This window comes from Cryptomeria japonica, chromosome 5, assembly GCF_030272615.1.
Source record: "Cryptomeria japonica chromosome 5, Sugi_1.0, whole genome shotgun sequence".
Taxonomy (NCBI): domain Eukaryota; kingdom Viridiplantae; phylum Streptophyta; class Pinopsida; order Cupressales; family Cupressaceae; genus Cryptomeria; species Cryptomeria japonica.
Window position 1 is genome coordinate 165,104,090 of NC_081409.1, and position 9,204 is coordinate 165,113,293.

Sequence of the window (9,204 nt, forward strand, 5' to 3'; positions counted from 1 at the left end):
AGCTTCCGGAAGCCTAGTTTCTTCTCAAAAAGGTCAATCTCAGAAGAGTTCATTTTAGTTTCTTGGATTAAAATTATGTCTGGTTTTGATTTAGAGATACAATAGTTTAAGATGCACTGTTTGTTAGGGGCGTTCAAGCCCCTAACATTCCATGTTATGATTTTCATGGCTCTGTGGGGAGGAACTTTCCCTCCCCTGCATTAAAAAGAGATGAAATTTTAGGTTGACCCTTGGCTTCACCATCCTTGGCTCTTAGTTCAGCAAGGGATCTTCTGCCTCTTCTCTTAAAGAGCTTGGCGCAGTTAGGAGAGGCCTTGCTCTCTTCAGAGATATGAATGCCTAGAGTATTTGGATTATCATTTTCCAAATTGTCCAGTGTCACAAAGAGTTCTTCTATTTCTAAACTGACTCTGGCATTTTCCAATAGATTTTTAATGTAGAGTTCCCCCTGTCTCTCTAGTTCCTCAGAATCACAGACCTCATCCACAAATTGTTCCATTAGGCCATTGACTACTTCTTCCCCTACAAAATTGGAAATGATGTTAATTTCCTTAGCTACTCATTCATTCTCAGATTCTGCATTTGCCTCAGAGTCATTCTTCAAGGGAGGAGGGCATTCCTTTGCCTCCTTAATGGCCCCCCTATTTGAGACTTGAAAGGTTGGTTGAACCTGCCTAGAGTCCATTCCCATAAATGGAGAACAAATTTCCTTCTCCACTGATTGCTCAAAGGGGGTGAGTTTAACGGTTGGGGGAGACCCCGAGGGGCTCAACATCTTTGGTTGATTGTGAAAACTAGAAGATGTATTATTAACTAATCCTGGCCGATCCTTCTGAAGAGGCAGCTCACTAATCTCGTCTTCTTCTAAGTCCAGATCGCTGATCTTGGAATCAGCTATTGGTGGCATGCCCATGGCCAGTGATGGAGGGAGAAGGGGGCATGGGTTCTTGATGAGAGAGCCATTGGGAGAGAATTGAGGACATCGGTTCTTTGAAGGATCGGAGGGATGATGTTTAGGATTTATTTTAGAATCAAGGCTTTCTAGATTAAAACCCCCCATTCCTTCCAAAAATTTGAGTGAGATGCCGACGCTCTTGAGAACTGACCCAAGATGAGGCACCTTAGGAGAGAATATCCTAAGGATATCTTCTTCGATGGGGCCATTATAAAAGGTTAATTCTAAGGTTAAACTACAGTTATTGATTTTTAGTGTAATGGGCTCTAAAGTTTTAATGTTGATATTCATATTAACGATAAGAATTTGGTTAAAGAAATTAAGAGATATTTTTTTAACCCCTACAAATTTCCCAATTTTATTGCCTATTATTTTTAAGAAATCAGTATTATGCAGTTCTACTGGTAATTTTTCAATTGAAATTGCTCTATTTACCATGAAAGACTTTAACCGGGATGGGAGAGAAAGGGGCTGCCATTCCCAACATTCTAAACAGAAACCCTTGTATGTTAATATGTCCCCATACAACAATCTATTTCTCAAACCCTGATTACTACATTCAATAGGAAGGAAATTATCAAGAAGGAAGTTGATTTTTACCTGGTTTTTGAAGGATGATGGCAACCAATTAGCAATTTGCTCGAACGAGATCCCCAAACCCTCCCATCGAGCAAAGATCATACGTTCTTTTCAATGCATTTGATACTTGGATAGGGTTTGAGTATCGATTTCAACCACCGGCCCTTTCGAAGTAACTGGAGGATTCATCGGTGAGTCAGCCTTAGGATGCTTGACGTCCTTTGCATTCTGATAATTCATAATAGAATGGTGGCCTAGGGTGTCCTTACCCTTTGTCCATTTTATAGAGGAATTCCATGTAGGAATGACATTTCGGTCATTGGAGCTATTTGGATGGTTAGGTTTTACAAAACCCTCCTCCCGACAATGCTGAGAATTTTGGTTGACCTAACACCCATTTATCTGAATTTCTGCATCTAACCATCTGCCAATTTCGATCATAGCCTTCGCAGGGAAGAGGGGGAGCCCTATCCATTTTAATCAAGGCATATTTGGTTTTTGCAAAGAAAGCTTGTTGTTCGTGAGTTCGTGATGCAACCATACCGGGAACCTCAGCCTAAAAGTTATTAGCTAGAATAGAGAAATGGTTCGCGAAGCCTTGAAAGGTACCCAACGATGGTCTCGAACACAGGGAAGAGGATGTCGATGCTTTACAGCGATATTTTGCTCGCAGAGCCATAAATTTTACATAAAAATGGACTATAATTTGGGATTGTTAATAATTAAAAATTATTTTATTTAAAGTAAAATATATTTTACAGTGTAATTAAAATTTATTTATATTATTATAAATAATTTAAATTTAAGTGTAAATTAATTTGTACATTTGATTTTCATTTATAATCTAAGTTTATTAGAAAGGGATTATTAAAATAAAATGTTTTCTTTAATATATAGTAAAATAGATCATTTAAAAATATTAAAGAAAAATTACAGCAGTAATTAATCTCTTAGTGAGAGTATAATGAGCAGTCCATCTTATGTTAATGGCCATTTTATTGAGATTTTAATATAGGAAAAAAAGAAGAAGAAAATAACTATAAATAATGATCAAGATTAGAGACATTCCTCCTCTCTCTATAGCCATAGATTAAGCTTATGCTCTCATAATGATAGGGAAAAAAAAAGAAGAATAAAGATATAATTTAGTATTTCATTTTAGAGATAGGAAAAGTCAAGCTTATGCTCTCATAATGATAAGATAAAAAGGTAAGCCCATACTTTCCATATTGAATAATTGAAAAGAAAACAAGTCCTTACAAATTCTATAGTTATTTTTTTTTGTTAATAAAGGATTTTACTTTAAAGTTAATATAATTTTTTTTTATGAAAATTAAATTTAGGAATATGAATTAATTATTTGAAACAAATTATTACTTTTGATTAAATAAAGAGTATAGATTACATAAATTATTATGGGTTTTGAGTTATTTAATTAAAATATTGATAAAATTAAGAGATAACAGAATTAAAAGAATATTATTATAACATATGGTAAACTCATCAATTTAATCATTTGGGTTGCTTGCTCCTCTCTCTCTCTAGGAGCCTTAGTGTAATAAAAAGAAAATAATAATGTAAAAATAAACTTTATCTAAGAGGGAATTCATCATTAGGGTCAATGGATATCGTGAAATTATTCCATTTACCATTAAGGTTGAAAATCAAATCTAATTAACATTTAAGTTTAGAGGTGAAATTCATAGTTAAATCTTCATACAATTTAAACGGTATAATCTATGTTATAAGAACATTACCATTAATTAGGATGCAAAGAAGGTTCATTTTATGAGAATGAAACAAAGCTGAAATCTTTTTTTACATGAGATTATTAAACATGTCTTGCCTTGGGAATCTCAAATTTAGTACTCATCTTTCGTTGTAAATGTCTAATGAAACTTAGTTTTAAAGCCAAAATAAAAATAGAATTTTGTTGTTCTAGATTATTGGATCCTTATCCTTACCAAGCAAATGAGATTTGAAGAATCCTATCCCATGATCACTTAGATTATTAAATTGGAGAAAATTTTAGGAGCAAACATTAGCTCACTTTTAGGAATTTGAAATTGAAAGAGTTATTATTTAAAAATATCTAAGGATAGAGTCAACGTTGCTTCAAGTGAAAAAAGTAGTTAGTTATATTTTTTGGCAAATGAATTGGCATTAGTCTAAGAGTAACTAGAAGTAGGCTGATTAGAATTATTTAGGAGCCTTACTTACATTGGTTGATTGGAATATAACCAGACTCTCTCCTAATCTTATCTTCATCATTGGTAATGAAGCTTATTGTTAAATAGTTTTCCCTTCAATAGGTAAGTATTAAATTTATTTCATTTTATTCAAGCAATTAAGTACCTTTCTAGTATTAGTCTTCATAATTAAAAGAGTTATAGTTTTGGGTTTCAAAACAAATAGTATCTTACAAGCAATACAAATCATTCTCATAAGTTCATAAGTTATCTCTTACATGTATCATAGCTTCCAATAAATTAGTAAATTCATGTATTTAGTTCAAGTTCTAAGGTTTTAAATATTATCTTGGTTTACCTTTCAAGAAGTTGATTTGTTATTCTCATTCTTATCAAAATTTCCTTTCAACTATGCAAATTTATATCTTAGTTTCAATTTCAAGCAATAATTCCTTGCATGCAATAGTTATTTTAGCGTAATGTTTATTTAAGCCTTCTTGAATTCAAAGTTAATTCCTAGTTAGACAACTAAACAAGAGGAGTTGAAACAAAAAATCAGCAGTGTTTGGTATCTATGGTGCCTCTGGGTCACGCTTACGGGTAATGTCGTCGTGTTAAACTGCTGCACTTAACGCCTAATAAAGCTGCAACAATGACGTCTGTGGCATCGTCCCTATAAACCACCAGGGAGAAATAAGGGGCATTTGGAAGTTAAAATTCAAGGGGCAGGAAATCCCCCTTGGATCGATAATCTAAAAAGATTAATTTTAAAATGAATTTACATTCGATCAGTTAAACTTTAGAAAAACCCCATTAGGGTTTGGATGTGTGTGATTCAATCTTATAAATGTATTTTATCTTGATGAATTCAACAAATGACAATGGATGAAGGGTGACATATTTAATAGGAAATAGGACTTAGTTATCTTAGGCCACAAGCAAAAGGCCACCTTGAGCCTTTTTGCTATAGAGCTACCATCATGGGTAGCAACCATAAAGAAATTGTTTGGGACATTGACCCTAGAAAGGGCTGCGTACCCACCGAACAATTTACATTAAACCATAGTTAGAAACTAGAACTACATACTTTATGCTTTGATCCCATGCCAAAACGGGTATGTAGGCAGTCTAGGGATGGAGTTGTCCCTTGTACTCAGGCGTTCAGGGATGGGGATTAGGATTTGGTTTTGGGTGAGTAGTTTGGTCTCAAAGCTCCTTGGTATTTTAATCAATGGTGCAAATACTAATTGAAAGGTTAAAAATTAATTCAATGCATACTCAGAAGGAATCTTGTATGGATTTGCTTGACTTATCGAGGCTTTAGGCTGAATTTCGAGGAAAAACTCAAGCTTGTTATACAATTATTTTATATACTCCTAAAGACGATGACCTCAGTGCACTCCTAGTAGGAGAGTATAGTCTTTAGAGAGTGTCTCAGGACCTGGATGGTCCCGATGAGTCTAAAGTCTCTAGCCAAAGCATATCCTATTCTTATGAATAGATACCTATCCCAGTTGGGTAGATGCCTATCCCGGATTGGATAGATGAAACCTCCTATCCCGTATCGACAAATTCCTAACCCGTATGATTAGATGCTTAGTCCTGTATGGATAGATGCCTAGTCCCGTATGGTTAGATGGCTAACCCGTATGGTTAGATACCCATCCCGATTGGATGGATGCCTCTCCCGTTTGGATAGCTGTACCTGAGTATGTGATTGAATCAAACACAATTAAGGATAAGTAAGAATAAGAAATCAATATATATATATATATATATATATATATATATATATATATATATATATATATATATATATATATAAAGTCATTTGAAATTTTGGGTTAAGTTAAGTGGGTTTTTACAAGGGCCATATGTAGAAATGATTCAATAATATAAGAGCATAAAGTTTCTAAGAAAGGCAATATGAAAAATGAAGGAAACATTTTCTACTTAATATCAATCTATCTATTATAAGTTTAGTTATTTTAGTAAGTTATTTGGAATATTTTAGTTCCTTTCCACTAGTAAATGAATCGTTTCCAATTATTCAAAAACTTTCTAAAATATATGTTATATTGCATTGCTAACTTATTGAGTCAAATGTTAGGAGAAGTTCTACATTCACAATTAGTACAAAAGCCACATGTCTTAATGATTGAAGTTTTGCATAGTTATTCAAATGTGTATTAACATCAACTTTTTAATGTACAATGTTACAAGACATTTAAAAATTTATGATTGCCAATTGAGTAGTCACATAAACACAAAATATTCTTAAATAACACTTAGTAAACTCCATACAAACTTCTGAATGATAGGTTTTATCTTAGTCTAAAATATCTATGAATGACAACATAATTAAAGCATTCATAGAAGTAAATGTAAAAAAAAAAATTGTTACCATGAACATAGCTAATCATTAAGTACTCACATATTAAAACTAAAGAGAAAAACACATAAAAAAACTCAAAAAGTTTAGAGCATGTTTTATAGATTATGAATTAAGCTTATAGTTGAGAATGCTATAAAAAACAAAAGCATCAAAAAAATGATATGCTATCATATTGGTATTTTTTAAATCATTATCAATATTAGTAAAACTATGAAAATACTTTCAAAGTTGCTTCTATTTGATAAAACCATTGAAAATATCTGAAATTGATCACAACACTTTAAAAGTAATATCAAATGATTGATAAAAAGACTACAAATATTTGTCTATAGACCATTTAATAACAACTTTATGTGGTTTTACTTACCACTTGCTACTAATACAACTTATTTTAGTATTTACTTTTCAAATCAAAGACATAAGTGGGCTTCTTTGATTTAAAGAGAAATTCAAGTAGTGAGCGGGCAGAGGTTGATGGGCAAGCCATTAGTAGGGGTAGGCATTGGATCAATAATCACCTTTTCATTCACATTCACTAGGTCCCATTCAACATTTTTAACAATGTTGTGGATAAATACAAGAATTGCCATTCATGCAAATTCATTGCCCGGACACATTCTTGGGCCACCTCCAAATGGCACAAATGTATAAGGTGCTGGTCCACTCCCTTCAAATCTTGATGGATCAAATTTTTCTGGATTCTCAAAATATTCTGGATTTTTATGCATTGAACTTGTTGTCCAATATAACTGCAACACATTGACACATAATCACAATCTAAAAAATAAAAAAAGAGTGATTCTTGTTTACATAGTGTTTAGGATCGCACTCGCTGATTTTGGAAACCAAAATCACACAATTAGAAAAAACAAATTTACAATACAACAGTCTGCAAAAACTTTCTACTCTTCTAGTTCTCTCATATTGAAGAGTGTGATCCTAAACATTGATATCAAAAAGCACACACAATCGAATTCAGAAACAATTGTCCAATAGAACTACAACACATTGACACATAATCACAATCTAAGAAATGAAAAGAGTGATTCTTGTTTACATAGTGTTTAGGATTGCATTGACTAATTTTGGAAACCAAAATCACACAATTAAAAAACAAATTTATAATACAATAGACTGCAAAAACTTTCTACTCCTTCAGTTCTCTCATATTAAAACATTGATACAAAAAGGCACACAATTGAACGGATTAAGCCTAGAGAATGTTTGTCAACTCTGAGTGTTTAACACTTTTAAACCTAGAAATGTATTCTTAATGTGACCATACACATTAAGCAACATATTAAGCCTAAAAAATGTTAGTCAAATCTAAGTGTTTTAACACTTTTAAACCTAGAAATATAAGCTTAGTGTGTGTGATTTAAGACGTTCCCACACAATCAAATCCAAAAACAACAACATATTACAAAAAATTAATATTTTTTAACTTCAGTTTTAGAAAACGCATACCTTCCAACCCTTAGGGATGCTGAAACCAGCATAGGAGATATCAGCAATAGCCTTGCGCCAGGTGCCTACTGCTGGAGGACAAAGTCTGAGCGTCTCTTGAGCAGCTCTCCATGTGTACTTCATCTTTTGAAGATCATCCCACTGCAGTACACCCACCTCGCTTGCCTCCTCCCGCTTTATCTCCATTTGCTCTGCAATCTTTCACCAAATCAATAATCTCATCGAGACAAGTTAAAAACAAATCATGGGTACAGAGGAGTTTACTTTAGTGTACTTGTTATATACCTTGAAGAACCTTTTTGTAGCAGTCCGGATTCAGAGCCATATACCTCAAGAACATCGTTACAGTGACAACGCTTGTGTCATGGCCAGCCATAAGAAGCTGTATAATGTTATCCTTAATGTCATTGTCACTCAAAGCTTTCCCACTCCCATCGGTGTTGCAAAGCAGAAAGGAGAGCAAGTCCTGTTATGGCGAAGCGGATCCCGATGCCAAATCCGCTTTCCTCTTCTCAATCACAGTCTGCAGAATTTCACGGATGTGATTACTCCCAATTCTGGCTTTCCGGTACAGAGTACCCGGAAAATCCAGAGGAATCTGCAACATTCCGTTCAACATGTCAATGAAATGGCGGTACATATCAGATTGCTGAGGTCCTTCTCAATGAAATGGCGGTACATATCAGATTGCTGAGGTCCTTCATCCATGCTGAGAAAAAGAGAACAAGCCACAGCAAACAAGCAACGCTTCGAGAGAGGAAACGCCTTGATTTGGGTTCCCCCAAGCCAGAAACGTTTAACGTGGTCACTCATAATGGAATCCACTCTGCCCACGAAGTTTTGCAGAGCTTCTGGCTTTAAGAAAGTGAGAAGCAGCTTTCTCAGATCTTTTGCTTCGTCCCCAACTTTAGTGAGCAAAGAATTTCCAAACAACCTGGCAAGAGAAGACGGCCAAGAGACTTGAACAAGCTTGTTTTCATTGGAGAAAAGGAAGCGATTTCCCACAGGACTGAAGAAGATAGCTGTAGGGGCTCCGAACAAGTGTGTCTTAAAGATTTCTCCTCCGGATTGCTTAATTTTCTGCTCATAAAATTCTTGACCTTCGTTGCCCCTTTGGGAGGCTAGAAATTGTAGAGTCTCGCCCAGTAGCGGCAATCCACAGCTGCCGGGGGGAAGATTAGAGATTGAAGAGTGATTTCTGAGAAAGATCAGCAGAAAGAGCACAAAGCCAATGACTATAGCCACCGCGATCATATCCATTCTTCTCTGTTACCACAGCGAGAATGATTTCTGTAACAATGTTGCAAACCCTTATATCTAAGACAATTGTTCTGTGGAGGAGCTTTTTGTGATAAGATTATGCATTTTAGAAACAATTACGTGGCGCGTACTCGATCTCAATTTCAAGATGAGACGGTAGAAACAGGATGATAATAGGGGGAATTTTTATTTATTTATAATGTTTAGATATTTTTAGTATTTGACGGTATAATTTATTTAAAGAAGAAAAGATAATAAGAATTGTAGATATACTGTATATCTAAGAGGCAGAAGGAACGGATCAAGATACAGAGCAGAAGATTGATAATGCAGACTGAAAAGATACTAAGAGTTGTAGA

At 34.3% G+C, this 9,204-nt stretch overlaps 1 pseudogene; it reads right to left on the reverse strand.

Moving 5' to 3' along the window:
• Positions 1-6,397: 6,397 nt before the first annotated feature.
• LOC131041124 (cytochrome P450 716B2-like) lies at positions 6,398-8,957 on the reverse strand (annotated as a pseudogene).
• Between the last annotated feature and the right edge of the window lie 247 nt (positions 8,958-9,204).